Source organism: Lissotriton vulgaris, chromosome 1_1, assembly GCF_964263255.1.
Source record: "Lissotriton vulgaris chromosome 1_1, aLisVul1.2, whole genome shotgun sequence".
NCBI lineage: Eukaryota > Metazoa > Chordata > Amphibia > Caudata > Salamandridae > Lissotriton > Lissotriton vulgaris.
Genome location: NC_141685.1, coordinates 787,272,384 through 787,291,388, shown reverse-complemented (window position 1 = coordinate 787,291,388; position 19,005 = coordinate 787,272,384).

Below are 19,005 nucleotides of genomic sequence, written 5' to 3'. Positions count from 1 at the left end.
CATTGATTGGCAATCTCAGACAAAGATCGATCAGGGAAATTGGCTTTGCGGGGTCAGTTTCAGGTGAAGAGGTCAGTTTCTTACAGTTCATTTCAGAGTCAAAAAGAAACCTAGTTAATGTATACATGAACTAAGAAGGCCAGGCCACTTTGTTCGCTAGGCTACCTTCGCAGGCCTACGTGAGGGCAACACAAAATGGTGGCACAGAACAAAATGGAGTCAAACTCAAGAATTACAAAACCTCAGACCCCCTTTTGCCATTACGTAGGCAATAACCTAAGACTCAAGTTAATCTGAATCTAGGTCTATATCGATATTCATTAGGTCATCAAGGTGTTGCTGTAGCATCATCTTATTATTCTCTATTTCTCTCGGGACAGGTCTCCAAACACACTAGTAGCACAAAGACTACAAATGGCGGGACCACACTGGATGCAAAGACAACAAGAGAAAAGGATGGTTAAAACCATACCAAGGAATGTCAGAGTCTTCCATCCCCATTTGGACAGCAGTCCCCGAAACCATCCTGTCAATGACCAGTCTCCTTCGTCAACATGATAGACTCAGAGATTTTATACAACCTAGAGATGGCTTGGTACACTGTAGGGGCATTATCTGGTATGTAAACACAGCAACTGGATCCAATCAATTTACATACTCCCCCTCGATCTGCAAGTATGATGTCCAATACCATACGGTTCTGCAAAGTCATAAGGCGGTCTGCTTGAAGCTCAGCTGTAACATTACTAAGAGCACCTGCTGTCTCATTAATAGTAGCTTCAACAAAGCGGACAAGCTGTCGAATATGCCAACTATTGATCAAAGGACCCCAAAAGGGCAGGAAGCCCTTGAAGAATCTCCTACTTCGTGTGCTGCAGTATCTTCCTGATTGAAGACACCTCTACCATATCTCGTTCTATGATAGTCTGAAGCAGTAGTGTATGTAGAGGGAAGCAGAAACGCCACATAACACGCTCCTGAAAAATCAGGTGGCAACCATGTGTAGGCTCTGTCATGACAAACAAAATAATTGCCTTCAGCTGGCACAAACAGTGGAGAAGTCCGAGATGAATAGACATAGGTTTGAGCACACACACTCTTACCTAGCTGAGCTTTCGGATTCCGACCATTACCTTGCAAACAAAAATGGCCTTGTGGGGTACAATCCAAAAAGGGGGAGACCTTTTTTGTCTCTCCTTCTCTGTCAAGCTGGTACTATATCCAGTCACGTTCCAACCAATGTAAGCCTGCAGCTCATCCTTAGGGATAGCATTATATGCATCAATATCTCGGATCATAGCTACTATTCCCCTTATCAAGGCACTATTGCTCGAGTTATCTTTAAGGGAATTCAAGGGGCGTACCTCATTTGCATAGATAAACATGGTCTGAAAAGCCCACACAGACCCATTAAAAGAAAAAGGCAAAACCAAATATGGCATACCTTTATCTGTCGTATGAGGCATAAGACCAGAAACCCATCAATTAGTGGTATTTATTACTAACTGATGCTGATGCAACAACTGTATGAACAAGTTGTTGACAAATTCTGATCTCCTTGTCTGTTCATGTTCAGGCAACGTATAAATCTGGTGCAAAGAAACAGTAGTGAAAGAAAGCATAGGTTGGGAGGTGGGTGCAGATGTCTGTTGTGTAGCATAGACAGTCCAACCCACACAAGCTAACGTGATACTTAAAAACGTCAAAAAGCACAATATTATAAAACATTTGGTATGTATCAATGTACAAAATCTTGTCTTAAGATCTATTTTCTCAACATCTCTTTCAGTTACAACAGACTCCTTCCTCTAACGTGCTGCTTGCGGCAATTTTCCTTCTTCACTCAAGTATGCGTCCAGGCATCCTAGACGTGCCTAGAACCGCAGACCTTTTCGTCAATACGCGGGCCACCCCTTAAGTCTTATACCGCGACCCTGCAGCTGAACCCGGATGGTGGTTCGAAAAAAAGAAAAAGAAAAATAGTTTCTTGTCCGAAAGAGTATAATTCACAAAAAAATTCAGATTTTACTTGTCCTTTTTAGACATTAAGTTGTAGCGTTCTTTACAAGGCACAGTTTGATCCTGAAAGAGTGTCTCTGGGTGTGTAGTATCAAGTCTCAAACACGGCGGCACAGCTTCTTGCAAGACTTCATCATTCGCACGTTCTGACTGAGTCCATTCCAGATGTGCATCGCTAAAAGGTACAAATCTCGGAACCCTTTCACTCTCGGAATCGGCAACACCTTCCCGCCCCACTTACCATACGGTAAGGGCAAAGGTATCTTCTTGCAATGGGTACCATGTACCCAGTTTTTCTTGCAGAACACCTTAATAGCAGTCAGAGTTGATAACAGGACTTGGTATGGACCGGTCCATCTTGGTTCCAAGTTCTTTGACCTCTGGAAATTCCTGGTTAAAATCCAGTCGCCAGGTTGAATCGTGTGGCTTGCGTCTACAGAAGCTGAAGGCAAAGTGTCATGGACCTGTTGGTGAAGAACATGCAATTTAGCAGTCAAATCATGTAAGTAGTCAACCAACATAGGGTACTCAATATCACAGTACTTCTTAGGCTCGGCACACCCCAGACATTCGCCGGACGTCCAAAAACAATCTCGTATGGGCTAAGTCCCACGCGAGAATGTACTGTCATTCTCGTGGACAAAAGTGCCAATGGTAAGGCATCGGGCCATGTAAGACCAGAGCTCGCTTGCACCTTGGCCAACTTCAGCTTCAGAGTGCCATTATAGCACTCGACCAGGCCTGCTGACTGGGGGTGATTCGCAGCATGAAATTTCTGTTTAATACCCAGACCCGCACATACTTTCTTCATAATCTAACCCACAAATTCACTTCCATTATCACTCCATACCATCCTCGGCAAGCCATATCTGGGAAAGAATTCTTTGAGCAAAATCTTGGCTGTAGACAAGGCAGTATTATCCTTTAGGGGTAGGCCTCTATGTTATGTTATGTTATGTTATATGTGGTTTTGTAACGCGCTCCGATAGTCAAGACTGTCCTGGCGCGGGAGAGAAACTGAAACAGAGTGGGAAAGAAGTATGCTATTCATGAGTTTGAAAGAGGTGAGTTTTAAGCAGTTTTTTAAAATTGGTCAGATTGGGAGCGTGTCTAAGAGCGTCTGGCAGGGCGTTCCACATTTGAGCTCCCTTTACCGTGAGGGATTGTCTGCCCAGGCGGACTCTTCTAAATCTGGGGATGACCACCTGCTTTTTGGAGGTGGATCGCAGCTGACGGGTTGGGAGGTAGGGTGTGAACCTTTTGGCTAGATAAGAAGGGCATGGTCCATTGAGGGCTTTGTAGACGATGACCAAAGTTTTAAAGCTCACTCGTTGTGCCACAGGGAGCCAGTGAAGATCCTTCAGCTGTTTGCGAACGCTGAGTCTCCTGGGGATGTTAAAAATGAGTCTCACCGTGGCATTCTGGACAACCTGTAGCTTTCTGATCATATAGTCAGGAGCCCCTAAATAGAGGGCGTTTGAGTAGTCCTGCCGGTAGAGTACCAGAGCCCTGGCAACCGTTTCTATTGCCGATTGAGGAAGGAGGGGAAAGAACCTGCGAAGAGTGGTCAGAGTTCCAAAGCACGTTCCCGCCAAGCGTGAAATCTGGTTGCGGAAACATAAGTCGGCTCTGAACCAAATTCCCAGGTTCTTGGCAATCCCGTTCTATCATTCTGGAAAAGGCACAAGCAACCACAAGGACATACTTCAAGTTATTGCATCTTTCCATATGAATGTAGTCTATCTGCAGCACCTCGAACGGATACGTTGGAGGAGCAAAATGACCCGCTGGAGTTGGGGTTCCCTTTCCAGCATTATGCATCAAGCAAATCATGCAGCGTTTAACCAAATTTTCAGCACACCTAGGAATTCCACCATTCTCCCATACTGGAGCCAACAACTTACATATCCCTTTTGAACTAATGTGAACCAACCCATGAGCCATAGTAACCACCGGAAGCACATATGCATCAGGCAACAGCCATCACTGGTGCTCTGACAACTCAACCCAACAGCCTGTTGAATCCAACATTCCCGTACTGTCTCTCCACATACTCAATTCTTTCTCAGTAGCTTCTGCCTGAATCATCTTCACACTTTATGTTGTATCTTCACACATTCCTCCTTCAACAATCCATCTGGCAGGACCTGCAACATACATCCGACTCGTCACATCTTTCGTCGTTTCTCTCGCTACTTCATCTGCAAACCCATTCCCTCGACCCACATCATCCCTAACCTTCTTATGCGCACTACACTTCACTATCGCAATTTGGGTCTGCAAAGTAAGTGATTCAAGAAGTTCACTCACTAATTGTCCATGCTGAATTTTTGTACCATGGGAAGTAAGAAATCCTCTCTCTTTCCACAAGCGACCAATACTGTGAGCCACGCCAAATGCGTATTGGCTATCAGTATAAACATTCACTCTCTTTCCTTTTGACAACACACAAGCTCTAGTCAATGCTATCAACTCCGCTGCTTGCGCTGAATTCTGTGCAATACGTGCTGTTTCAACAATCGTGTGCAAAGTTGTGACAGCATATGCTGCAGTCGTCTCTCCATTCGGAAGCTTAAAGCACAAACCATCTACCCATAGGGTACCCTCAGGATTCAAAAGAGGAGTATCTTTCAGATCAACTCTACCCTTCGTTTCCTCCTCTGTCCGGAGAAAACAGTCATGCTGTTCCTGAGCATCTATCTCTATAAAAAACAGCAACAATGTAAATGGATTCAATGTGTTGCACCGCTTGATGTGCACATGGCTAGCCAAAAGCGTCAACTCATAACCTGACAAACGCACACTGTAAGATGTTGAGTCTTCGTTCTATTCAATAGGGTATCCACTGCATGTGGGACCATCACAATCAATGTATTATCCAATACCAAACCTGCAGACTGTCGGATAGAAACACCCGCTGCCGCTGTAGCTCCTAGACAACTAGGCAATGCCCTAGCTACCGGATCTAAAGAAGCTGAAAAATACGCACATGGGAGCTGCTTGTCTCCAAATTTTTGCGTCAACACTGACAACGCACAACCTTCTCTCTCGTGTACAGTAAGTGTAAAAGGTTTACTGTAGTCAGGGGTACCCAACACCGGAGCAGAACACAATGCATCACGCAATTCAGAAAAACTCTTCTGACATTTGTCAGACCAAGGAAGGTGTGGTGTGTCGCTTGAATACGCTCTGGGGTCAATCGTCTTCCCTCCTTCGACAAGAGATGGCCTAAGTAGGTCACTTCTTGGCGGCAATACTGCAACTTCGAAGGTGACACTTTATGATGAAGGTCAGACAGGTGTCGCAACAAAGAAAGAGTAACTTCTTTACAAATCTCTTCATCATCAGCAGCAACCAACAGATCATCAACATACTGGATAAGAGCAGCACCAGAAGGCAATGCAAGAGTATCAAGCTGAGTTTTCAAAGCCTGACTATAAATGGAGGGACTCTTACAATAACCTTGAGGAGCGCGCTTAAACCGGAAACTGCGACCTCCTAAAGAGAAGCCAAAAATATCCCTACTTTCCTCAACAAGCGGAATACTGAAGAAAGCGTTCTTCAGATCAATAACAGAAAATCAAGCAGCTGAGGCAGGGATCATAGTCAATAAAGCCGTAATGTCCGGCACAACAGGAAACTGTGGCACAACGATCTTATTGACCTCTCGAAGGTCGATCACAAACCGATACACGGGTGGCTGAGAAGAGTCAGTACGCTTAGGGACAGGCAGAACAGGACTGTTACACACATTACCTCTTGTTTCTTCAACCACACTTTTCTCAACCAAATCATAGATAATCGCTAAAAGAGCTCTTTCGCCATCACTGGAAATTTTGTACTGAGGAATGCGAGGTAATTTAGCATTCGACTTAAGGGTAACAACGTAGGGTGGAATCTGCAAGAGACCAACATCATTGGGACCTGTAGCCCAAAGTATAGCAGGGAGCGAACGCAGTTCCAGTGGAAGGCGATCCTCAGACAGATACATCGGGGAAATGAAATGAAATGAAATTTGATTTGTAAAGCGCATGGCTGCCCTAGAGCTTCCCAGCGCTACCTGACTGATAACAGAAAACTCTGAGGATCTGGAATTTTTTTAAGGGGTTTTAGGAAAAAGAAAAGTTTTAAGTGATTTTCTGAATTTAAGATAAGAAGATTCATTCCGGATATCCCTGGGAAGAGCGTTCCAGTTTTTTTCCGCATTTATAGAAAGGCGGCCTCCTGTGCGGGCCTTCCTCACTCTCGAGACCATAGCAAGATTATCCCCATCCGATCGGAGGGCAGGAGCAGGTCTATAGGGACGAATCAGGCTTCTCATGGCCGGAGGACCTTTGCCTTGCAGTGTCTTATGAGTGATACAAGATGATTTAAAAGCGATTCGTTCATGGACTGGAAGCCAGTGGAGGGCTCTCAGCAATGGTTTGGCCGACGCTCTTCTTGTAGCCCCCATAAGCAACCTGGCTGCAGCGTTCTGCACCCACTGCAAGGTATTAATCGTGGCTTTTGGTGCTGCCAGGAATAGAGCATTGCTATAATCCAGTCTGGATAAGATTAGTCCCTGGATTAGTAGCTTCCTGGACTGAAAAGGCAGGAGGGGGAGAACTTTCCGTACTGCCCGAAGCAGGCCGAAGCATCCCCCTGCAACTTTCTGGGCATGTGTCCTAATGGTTAGTTGGGGTTCGAACCAAACCCCTAGGCTTTTAATTTTCTCTTTTGGCTGGGGCAACTCACCCATACAAGGCGGCCAATAATCTGTAGGCAAGGATGTAAATTGATGGCCCAGGACCATGATCTCGGTTTTAGCTCCGTTTAATTTGAGCTTTGATCCGGTCATCCAGGAGTAAATTGCAGTTAGGCAACCCGAGAGATTGTCTGAACATCCCACTTGCTGTGTCAGTGAGACGACTAGTTGTGTGTCATCTGCGTAGGTGATGGATTTAATCCCAAAAAGGGGCTAATACCTCCTCCAGCGGGGCCATGTAAACATTAAACAAGGTGGGGCTCAGGGACAATCCCTGGGGGACCCCACACTGGAGGGGAGTAGACTTAGACATGACACCATTTTCCCAAATCCTAAAGGATCGTTTGTTCAAAAAGGATTCCAACCATCTAAGGGCTGACTCTGCAATGCCCAGTCTGGCAAGACGGTGGACCAATATTTCATGGTCCACCGTATCAAATGCAGCGCTCAGATCCAGGAGGATCAGTGCCGCTGATCCCCCTGAATCTAAGATGCACCTTGCCTCTTCAGCCACCACTATGAGGGCTGTGTCAGTGCCCTGTCCTGGGCGAAAACCCATTTGGGAGTCGCTCAGTAGGCCATTACTTTCCAAGAATCCTGAGAGCTGTCGATTCACTAACTTTTCAGCGATTTTGCCCAGACCAGGTAACAAAGAGATCGGGCGAAAGTTAGCTAGATCGGTGGTGTCTAGCCCTGGTTTCTTTAGGAGTGTTTTAATTCTGGCCTGCTTCCAGCTAGGGGGCACTACCCTGTTGGTGAATGAGGAGTTTAACAACTCTGTAGCAAGGGGGGCAATGGTACTTGCGATTTGTTTGAGGATGTACATAGGCGACGGGTCGGAAGGAGAACCTCTATTCAGGGAGGATAGTGTCTTACAAAAGTCCTCCCTAGTAATGCATCTAAACACATCCAACCGGGGACCAGTTGTCGGGAGCGGTGAAGTATCAACGCCTAAGATTGTGATAGTCTGTGGTAGACTATCAAGAATTCTTTGTATTTTATCATCAAAGAACTCCGCTAGCTGGTTACACCTTGCTTCAGTATCATCTTGAGCGATTGTCGGGGCCGGGACTTTAAGAAGTTGCTTGACAATCTTGAACGTTTCCTTTGAGGAGTTAACCGAAAGTTTAATTTTTTCCTCAAAGAAGGATGCCTTAGTTTTCTGCCGTGCAACTTTATAAAGTCTCAAGGCAGACTGGTAGGAGGCTTTGCTGTTAACTGCCCAGTCTCTCCTCCAGATGCGTTCAGACTTTTTGCAGGCTTTTCTGAGGTCTCTAAGTTCTGTGGTGTACCATTGGGATTTAAAAGTACTCCTTTTTTTAGTCACCATTTTGAGAGGCAGAACCGTATTCAGGGAGCCATTGAGCCAGCTCTGAAAGTTTGTGTCTGCTAAGAGGGCATCTGATTCTGCTACAGGAGCCGTTTGTTCTAAAGTACGTATCAGATCTTCCACCGATAACTTTGGCCAGGCTCTCTGTAATATACGAGGGCGAGGGGCACTTCTCTCTTCTGAGCAGATTTCCCAGGAAAATGGAACTACAAAATGGTCAGACCATGGTAGGGGCACGGGGGGTTTAACTATGAGCTGGTTGTTATTTGAGAAAACCGGATCCAGCAGATGTCCTCTGATATGAGTGGCTTCTTTGTTTAAAAGTTTTAATTCGAAAGCCTTCAGATTTAAACTATGGTCTGAGGCCACCTTATCGTTAGGATCATCAAAGTGCAGGTTCAGGTCTCCGAGAACCAGAAAGGTGGGTGCCCGGGCTGCTGCTGCTGAAGTAGCTTCCAGCAGGGATTCTGTCAAATGTTTTATACAGCCTGCCGGGCGGTAAATAAGGAATCCTGAGAGGGAGTTGGTAGGAGTTATTTGAATACTAAAACAGGCACTTTCTGTATCTGAAATGCCACCCTCCTCAAATCTACAGATCAAAGAGTCTTTGTGGATTATAGCGAGGCCACCTCCTTTCCCTTTGTCCCTGTGCTGACTCTAAATAAGAAATCCATTTGGAAGAGCAGAAATATTATCAAACTCCGAATTTGGAGATAACCATGTCTCCGTTAAGAAGAGCAGGTCAAGGTTGCGTTCTTCAATCACGAGGTTGATCTCTACCGCGTGCTTTGGTAGCGATCTACAATTTAGTAATGCCATCCTCAGATTCCTACGGACCTCCTTACCGTTAGTCCTTGCGGGATTAGAGTCCGGACAGAATTGACACCGACAGAATTGCTTGTCAGACCAGTCCAGCTGGCGGCACCACTGACCACTCTTGTCTTGTAACAGCAAGAGTTCTTCCCTAGAGTATCCTATCTGTTGCATAGGGTCCACGGGCATAGTAACAGGCCCTAGGCCCGGTCTGGCCCGGATGGGCCCAGACGGGCTTGCCTCTGGCGCACTTCCGGCACGCCATTGGCGCGCCTGCTGCGCCCGCCCGCTGCGCCGACGGGAAATAGATTTCATTTTATAGCGCCCGGGCCGTGATTCGCCCGACTGCTAGTGCGCAAACCCTGCCTTTCCCCCAAGATGGCGGCCAAAGTCGTCGCCCTCCGGGAAGGCTATCTGTGTCCGAGTGGAGCCCTAAATCGGCCCTCGGTATGCTCAGCACGGATTCTATCACGCGTCCCCAGCTGCCCCGGGCGGGTGAGTAACACAAAGCAATTTTAAAAGTAGCAGCAGTTTTAAAAGTAATTTTTGTGCAAACAGGCAGAGATAAAAACAACAAATCTGGTGCCTAATTCCCGGCTTTCCGCCTCAGGAGTGTTCTGTTAAAAGCGAGCGAGTTGTGCTGTTGCTCTAGCGCTTACCAATTTATAGCACCCGGGCCGTGATTCGTCCGACCGCTAGTGCGCAAACCCTGCCTTTCCCCCAAGATGGCGGCCAAAGTCGTCGCCCTCCGGGAAGGCTATCTGTGTCCGAGTGGAGCCCTAAATCGGCCCTCGGTATGCTCAGCACGGATTCTATCACGCGCCCCCAGCTGTCCCGGGCGGGTGAGTAACACAAAGCAATTTTAAAAGTAGCAGCAGTTTTAAAAGTAATTTTTGTGCAAACAGGCAGAGATAAAAACAACAAATCTGGTGCCTAATTCCCAGCTATCCGCCTCAGGAGTGTTCTGTTAAAAGCGAGCGAGTTGTGCTGTTGCTCTAGCGCTTACCAATTTATAGCGCCCGGGCCGTGATTCGTCCGAATGCTAGTGCGCAAACCCTGCCTTTCCCCCAAGATGGCGGCCAAAGTTGTTGCCCTCCGGGAAGGCTATCGGTGTCCGAGTGGAGCCCTAAATCGGCCCTCGGTATGCTCAGCACGGATTCTATCACGCGCCCCCAGCTGTCCCGGGCGGGTGAGTAACACAAAGCAATTTTAAAAGTAGCAGCAGTTTTAAAAGTATTTTTTGTGCAACCAGGCAGAGATAAAATCAACAAATCTGGTGCCTAACTCCCGGCTTTCCGCCTCAGGAGTGTTCTGTTAAAAGCGACCGAGTTCCCACCGTAAGATGTACTCCCGAAGGTGAACAATGTAATGTTGCATGCAATCTTTTCAACGAGTCCAAACCCAACAGATTCTCGCCACAACCAGTCGTTAGAATAAGGAGAGCCTCCAATTCACAGGGACCAATAGAAAGGGGCAAAGGAAAAGAAACCGGGTTACGAACTGGGGCACCAGAAAATCCTACTGAAATATTGGTCAAGTCAGACAAAGGTGCGCCAGGGAGTTTAGAGTGCATGATAGAACTCTTTGCTGCACCAGTATCCAAAAGAAAAGGTTCTGCCACACCTGATGTAATCACTTCAACATAAGGTCCACTCTGGTCTACTGGAACTAACACTACTCCCTCCCTTTGTCCATGGCTGTCCTAACTATCATTAAAACCAGCACTCTCACTTCTAACATAATAATTATCAGTGTAGTACTGAGCGGACTGGACGGTCAGAACATTCTGTCAAAATAATTCATAGAATTCTGAGGGGAAAAGGAATGTTCATTCTGGGGAAACGTACCACGTCCCCTACCCCTAGGTACTTGTTGGAAATACCCACGACCTCTCAGACCAGACAAACCATTCGCATGCTGTAGCAAGATCGGGCAACTATTCTTGAAGTGACCTTCTTCTTTACAATAAGCCCACTGCTTAGGGCCTAGCGGGAGTCGCGAAGCAAAAGACTCAGACTTCTGCAACAGTTTCTGAAACTGTGGGGGTTGCTGAAACTGGGAAGGTTGTTGAAACTGACACTGATTAGGGTGAGGCAGATAAGCCTGCTGCAGAAGAACTTTCATTTTTAATTCTCTAGTCTTCTTCTCTACTTTATCTCTATTCTCATAGTATTGTGCAGTAGCCAATATCTGGGCCAAAGAAGAAACAGCCCATGAACTCTCAGAGTCCTTTAACTTATTAGAAAGTTCAGGAAGTAAATTTAAAACAGACTTATCTACAAACAACCTCCGACCACCTTCTGTACTCATGTCCTGACCACTATGATCAATGAGTGTTTCCTCAAACCTAGTGAAGAAATCAGACGCTCTCTCGTCTTTCTTTTGTTTGCATGCTGCTAACTTGTCCCAATTCACCCGCAGAGGAGGCATCATAGTTTTCATTAAATTAATAATCCTACCAGGTAGTTCTGCAACTAAGGGTTCAGGTTTGACACCTCCTACCTGCCGACAATCTGCAGCAGTAATATTAACCCACGTATCTCCTAACTCTGGCGCGTGATCCTCGTGACGGATCTTCGCCCACAAGGGTTCAGGAACTACATTACCCATCAACATATCTATGTCAGCTAAATTGAAAGTCAAAGTCAAAAGTTTGCTTTATTTGGTTAAAAGTTTATAATCATCAACGCCCTACACAGTATTTCACTTCATAAATACTTCTTTTAACAGATAGCGGCTAAAGCCACTAAATACATTATAGCATAAACAGTGCTTTATGTTTGACAGACAAATGTACAAGATAAAAAAGTTTGTCACACTCTTCAAATTAAAAAACTCCAAATTCATCTGATAGTCGTCACAGCTTAAAAATGTTAAGAAATTGGGGACAATGTTTCTAGTTGGGAGGAGAAAAACATATTAGGGTAATGATAATTTCTTTCTACATCTCATTGCCCCAATAATATAACTCGACACCCCAAAACATACCACATTGGTCCCAAGCATTTGTAAATGGACCAAAGCTGGTCTGACCTGCTCAAAATTATAACCTCTTAACAGTGGCCAAATGAATTTCTTACGTGGCAATACATAAAACTTACAGAAGAAAATCATATGAAGCACATTTTGCTCAGAATTATTGTCACATGGGCATGGCCCCAAGGTCCCACTTTTGGCAAACCCCCTTGGGGAAAGATAGCAACCATTTTAGCATGTTATGCTTGAACCTTAATAAAACAAACAGATGGAATGTCTTGCTTATATATGTTAAGTACGGCTGTATCTCTCTCCCTGTACTTAGCATAACAACATTTCTAACCAACGGTTTAACCAATTCACCTTCTTCTCTTAGTGACTTTGCCCTATTTAGGAATTGAGGGGCATATTATCAAGGGGGTATATCTCCCCTTTTTTGGCTTTAAAAGCAAAGAAAGCGGAGATAAAATTATCTCCCTATTACCTAGCTGTCGCTAACACCATTTAGCGACAGCTAGTAGGAGATAGGAAAAAAAGCGACCATCTTGGGCCCCGCTTTGCATGCCAGTGATATTTATCACTAGTGACATGCAAAGTGGGTGTGCCAAGATGTTAGCAACTGGAAACAGTCGCTAACATCGCTATCTCCTATTACCAACTTTTGGAGATATTCGCGCTAAGCGCGAATATCTCCAAAAGCTAACACCTGCCCCTGAGCAGTTCTCAGCCATGTTATCCAATGGTAGGTGGATAACATGGCTAAGAGCATTAGCTTGGTAATGCATGAATATCGCTGACTTTTCAGTGATATTCATGCATCTCGGACGATTTTTATCGCTTAGGAGATAAACCTTGATAATAGCAAGGTTCCTAAGCGATAAAAATCATTGCAGCTCAGCGATAAAAATATCCCCGCTAAACCAACATAGCGATAATTATCGCTAGTTGTTGGTAATATGCCCCTGAGTTTTTACTGCCCTGATTGCAATTTTACTTAGAGCCCTAGGATTACAAAACAACTCAGGGCTACCCATTGCATCCATTTGGGTTTTAATATAGCGGATCCAGGGTATAGATAAGGCCTTATCTAGGGACAAATAGTCTTGGATAATTAGTTGATTTAAATTCGGAGCTTGCTGTGCCCAAATTCTTAGCCACCCTAATATCGGAGCCACAGCGATCTGGTCAGTAATATAACCAGCCCCAGGTCTTCATGTATGTTAAAAGTGGCTGCTGATTGAGGGAGCAATAACACTTTTCTAAAAGAGACATTTTCTACAGTTTGAATCTCACTTACTTCAGAGTAGCCCCACACCTCACTCCCATATGACACCATGGGCACACATTTAGCATTATAAATTTTCATAAGGGCCGGTAAAGGTTTGCAACCTAAACGTTTTGCAAAGCCCATCAGGGCCCCCGCAGCCCTTGCTAATGTGTTTTTTTTCAATGTGCGTTGCATCACCCATGTCCATCTATCATCAAATACAATGCCCAGGTATGGGAAGGTAGGAACTTTCATGAGCGCCTGCCCTTTGCAGAAAAATGATGCCTATTTCACCTGGCCACTACCTAACGACATAGCATGTGACTTTTTAAAATTAGTTTTCAAATCCAGAGAGTCCATAAAATTGATAAAACAGTCTAAGAGTGATTGTAATCCTCTTGCTGTCCTAGCCACTAACAAAGCATCTTCTGCATATAATAGAGTGGGAATCTTTTTTTCACCAACTCTCGGGATGTCCTTACATGCAGAATTTAGGGCGTTGCCCAGCTTATTTATGTAGAGTGTAAACAGCAAGGGAGCAAGGCTACACCCTTGCCTTACCCCTCGCTTTACTGGCAAGGCGTCCGTCAAGCTCCCATTTTCATTATAACGGACTGCTGCACTGGTATTCTCATAGATATCTGCTAGAAAGGATATCAGTACAGGGTCCAGCCCAATGTCATACAGGGAGTTCCAAAGTTTTTGGCGGTTTACAAGGTCAAAAGCAGTGGACAAATCCATAAAAGCTAAATGGATGTCCCCCTGCTTTGCGACCGTGTATTTCCCTATCACAAGATGTAGGGTGAGGCATTGGCTGACGGTTCGGCTCCCCTTCCTGAATCCATACTGTAAATCAGAGATGACCGCGTTCTCTTCCAGCCAATTTGTCAGCCTCTCCAGTATGACCTTTCCCATTATTTTAGCAGCCGAGTCCAAGAGGGAAATCGGCCGATAACACACCGGGTCCTCTCTTGAACTTTTCTTAAATATTGGGACAATAACCGCCTCACCCCAAGACACTGGAAGACCCACTTTAGTAACTGCATTAAAAACGGAAGTTAAAATCTTTTCCCAGTAATGGGGATTTGCCCTGTAAAGATCTGCCGGAACCCCGTCCGGGCCTGGGGCTTTCCCTTGTGCCGTGGACTCAATGGCATCCAAAACTTCTTTCTCAGTAAAATTAATTTTTTCAGCCTTTGTTGGGTCACGTGGGATCGTAGAGGATGAGTTATTTATATCTGCATAAAGTCCGCCAAAGTGCTCCACCCACTTTTCTGGAGGGATAATAGAATCCTTATTTGTGTTTTCTGTCTCATTAAACAGAGGACTATTAATCACTATCCAAAATTGAGTGCTACTTTTCAGTACACTCACCTTGGATAGTTCCTACCAGGCCATGTCTTTTAACTCCCTTTTCCTCCACTTAATAGCCTTCTTATTGGCCCTTCTTGCCTCAGCAATTCTCTGGGGATCCTTAGCGGGCTCTTTTAGTAATTCTAAAAGCACCGTGTGGGAATCAATACAGGCTTGGTTAAACCAATTTTCCAATTTCTTGGGCCTTAATTTACTATTCCTAGTCAGCTTAGCTGTTACCTCTTCTGTAATGCGATTAAAAGCGCTGATGATATCCCTTGGATCTGCATTTAGGCCTAAACATATAATCAGATCCTCGGTTTTACTCTTATGCAGGCATTCCAGAAACTCATTAGGAGTAATTATCTCCCACCTTAATCTACAGCCTTGGCATTTGGAGTCTATATTAAGGTTTGAAATAGGGGCAGAAACAGTTTCACTCTTTAGGGCCCTAATTTTAATGTCCAGCGTGAGTGGGTTATGATCACTGAAGCCATTATGTGTGACAGACAAAGAACCTGTTATGTTTCTCAAAGGGCATGACACTAAAATATAGTCTATAATAGACCTTTTGCCTTGCCCATTAAACATTGGGACAGGGCACTGAGTTTCCCATTGATCTGGGGCAAATAAATAATGTGCAGATAAAAAACTCTCTAGATACAACCCGCTCTTAGTGTGCTCAAAATGGGTGTTCCCAAGTGAATCATTTTCAGAGTCCAAATTCTGGAGACATTGCATGTGACAAACGTGTATATTAAAATCACCAAGCACTAAAAGATAGTAAAACGTATCATTCTGTTCATCATAAGCATCCAAAAACCCAGATAGAGCTCTTAAGTGATCCAATTCATCGCTCCAGGTGAAAGAATTATTAAAATGTATCACCAGGATTGTAGGCAAGTTGTCACCCTCCAATCTTACTGCTTAGAAGTTTTGGGAACTTGTCGCTATTAATACTGCTTTATACAGTAGTTTCAAACTAAATAACAGAAAAAGCCCCCCCCCCCAGCTCTCCCCATAGTAGATGGCATTGCAAATTTACTAAATGATTGATAGCCGTCCAGGTGATATCCTTCTCTACCTTCCCAGGTTTCCTGCAGGGCAATAATGTGGTGAAGTGAAAGGAAAGCCTCCCAGTTTATGTCCCCTCTTTTAGATCGTAACCCGGCAATGTTCCATGATAGTATCACTATCTTGTTCTCAGCTACAGTGGGTCTTAAATCCTCGCAATTCTTATTACATGTATGTACTGAGTGTGTTGGCGCTACATCTATGTACCCATCTTCCCCTAAAATGCTCATAGCGGGAAATTCCGAACCTGAGGCCCCCACCTCAGCTACTGTTCTTACCATGGGAACACTTCTCCTGTGGTCCCCTGGGCCGGGCAAAGAGACAAGGACAAGTAAGGCTCTGTGCATAAGGTTCAGTCGGCAGGCACGCACTATTCCTGTCCGCTAAACTGTCTGGTCCTATTTCAGGAATGTTTCCAACCCCAAGGATCTTACTTCTGCCGGGGAACAGTCAGTCAACCCCCTCCAACCCCATAAGTGAGGAGAAGCTGTTTGAGGTGGCAATATTGAATATGGGGTGTTCATCACTACGTGGATTGTATCTGCCCTTTCTCAGGGGATTAACCACCAGCGCTTTTGGGTAAAAGTAGCTCACATCTTTAGTGGATATACCTCCCTCATAATCCCCCGTGAACTAATCTCGGATGTAATTTGTGGCCCTACGATCCCTGAAGTTAATGATGATTATATCCCCAGGGACGTCCTTCGGTCTTCTACTGACCCATTCCAACCTTCTAACGAATACAATTTCGCCGTCTAGGTTAGGTGGTAGTGGCCTATTGACTCTAAGCCAATGCATGACTTTGTTCTTGAGGTTCTGATAGCTTTCAAAAGCTCCAGCTGCCAGCTCGGGGGCCCCTGTTAAGACAATGACGAAAGGTTCAGCGTCCGGTGGGAGGTCTATATGTTGGGCAGGCCCTATAATCTGCTCGTCTTTATGGCTTGTCCTCCGTGCGTTTCCCACTATATTATGACCTTTTGTTTCTGCTTCCCTTTTATCTGATATTTCCCTGGGATTAGTAAGGTGAGAAGAATTCTTTGTTGTATGTTTGCCCATTGTAATGTTATCACTGGCTTTAGGGTTCGGCTTACTGTTAAGTTTATTTGTGGTGACTTTGGGCACTATCTGAGGATCTAATGTAATAGGGGTGTGTCTTTTATTTGCGAGCTCTTTTAATAAATTTGAATGGGCAATCTGTAGTATTCACTGTATTGTGCCCCCCCAGGCACCTGTAGTTAGAACCTCTGTGCTTGTATGTTCTATGGCTTTGTGGTAGAATGTTGCCTTCTGGCAGTTGATAGCTTTTCCTGCTCCTTGTCGCTGTGCTTCTCCTAAGCTGAATAAACATAGACTACAAGCTATCCTGCTGTGGTGTCTAGTGGTGAAGTAGTGTGGCTCACTGGTTAGAGGCGGCAGACCCGAGAGCAGAGGACGGCCCGGGACCAGGGTTCGATTCCCGGCGCGGCAGGTTTCTGGACCAGGGTCAGCGGACTCGATAATTCTCTCGCCTCGGTGCCCACTCTGATCAGCGATCACACTCGGCAACTCTGGGCATTAGCTTGCCTCATCTTCACTAACGGCCCCACCAGACCGCCGGGGATGCCTGGTCTCACCCTGGAGATACCCATTAAGGGACCATCTCTCAGGGAAGCCAGGAAGGGTTTCGCAGCGGTCGAAGCGCCTTGGGACCCCATTGGTAAGTAGTGCGCTATATAAATGCCTATACATTTACATTTACATTTACTTCAATACTACAAATTTGTTGGCGACGATGCTGCTTAGGAGAAGGTAAAAGAACCTGCCTTACCTCGTTTCTCCTCGCATTCCTGTGGAAAGTGCACCGAGGACCGTGTGTACACGAAGAGCAGCTGTTTCGACTCACTGGCGAAGACTATTGGCGAGATAAGTGTTCCGCTTCTCTTTCTGCGCGAATTCAATTAGTAGAAGGCTCATTAATTAACTTTTATCTCCGACGAGGCTTTTCAAAGTAACGTCATTCCAGCGCGAGCGTCTGGTTGTCTGCGCGCCACTCATCACGTCATTGGTGTGAAACAACGCTGAAGAGGATGTAGATGAATATACAGAGACAAGATTAAGGCTTGAGTTGCGATTTGATGTCAAGCCAAGTCTTGTCGTGATAAGACACAAATTCTTCAAAAGAGAACAACTACCTGGTGAGGATGTTGAGACCTATGTTTCTTGTCTACGACAACTAAGTGCTGAATGCGAATTTGAGGGTTTTAGAGAGCAATTAATTAGAGATCAATATGTCTGTAAGTGCTCTGATAAGTCTATTCAACAGAAACTGCTAACTTTGGGAAACCCTACACTTGAAGAGACTATTCGTATGGCCAAGAGTATAGAACTGTCAAAATAAGAAGTAAAGGAACTTGAAAAGAAATGTGATGAGGGAGTTTCCATAGTTAGAACCAAGGAGAACAGGGACAGTAAAGTGGCTTTTAGTCAACGTTTTGATAGAAACAATGCTCCTAGTTCACAACGTTTTGAGAGAAATGCTTTTTCTAGGAGTGACATTTGTTACAGATGTGGAAATCCTTCTCATAACAAAAATAACAAGTTTTGCCCTGCCAGGAACTCTACCTGTCGGAACTGTGGAAAGTTTGGCCATTTCGCAAAAATTTGCCAAGTCTCAAGACAGGGAAGTTCTACTTTCAGTAACAAATCCCAGAGTCTGAGTACTATCAACACAATTGGAAATGTCTCAGAGTCCTATGGAAATACTGGTGATGACTCTGACTCTATGAACGGCATCCAAGACGACCTGAGAGACATGGTTGTGGTAGTACGAGATGATGGTGTCATTATTGGAGATCCCTCTGATTGTGTTGATCCTCTTGAAGATTTTGGTGTGGGTGACAAGATAATTACCTTGTTAGTAGACTCTGGGGCTAGAGTAACAATGATCACACAAGAATTGTTTGATGTGACTTGGCCTGAAAGGAACCTCCTACCACCTGACAGAATTCCTGTTTCTTATGAGGGGCGTAGGATAGCTCTTCTTGGTTTTTTTGAAGACATTATTCAGTTCAGGGGTAGGAGGATCTTCGGAAAAGTGTATGTCTCATTGAAGGGCCTAAACATTTTGGGGTGGTTCCACCAGGGATTGTTTAAGATGATCCTGAGACCCGGTTCAAAAGAACAGATCAGTATTGAGGAATCTGGTGATAATGTAGAGAGCTTAGCTGTCATTGTTTCAAATGACTATATTGAGAAATGAATTTCTAAATCCCCTACTGTCTTCGGGAATAGCCTTGGAATTATTAAAGGTTTCAACCATGAGATTAGAGTTAAAGATGGTGCTATCCCCATAAAACATAAGGTGAGGAGTGTTCCTTTCAGTGTGAGGGATGATTTGGAAAAAGAATTGATGGGTTTATGCAGGAAAGGAGTCATAGAACCTATTGAGTC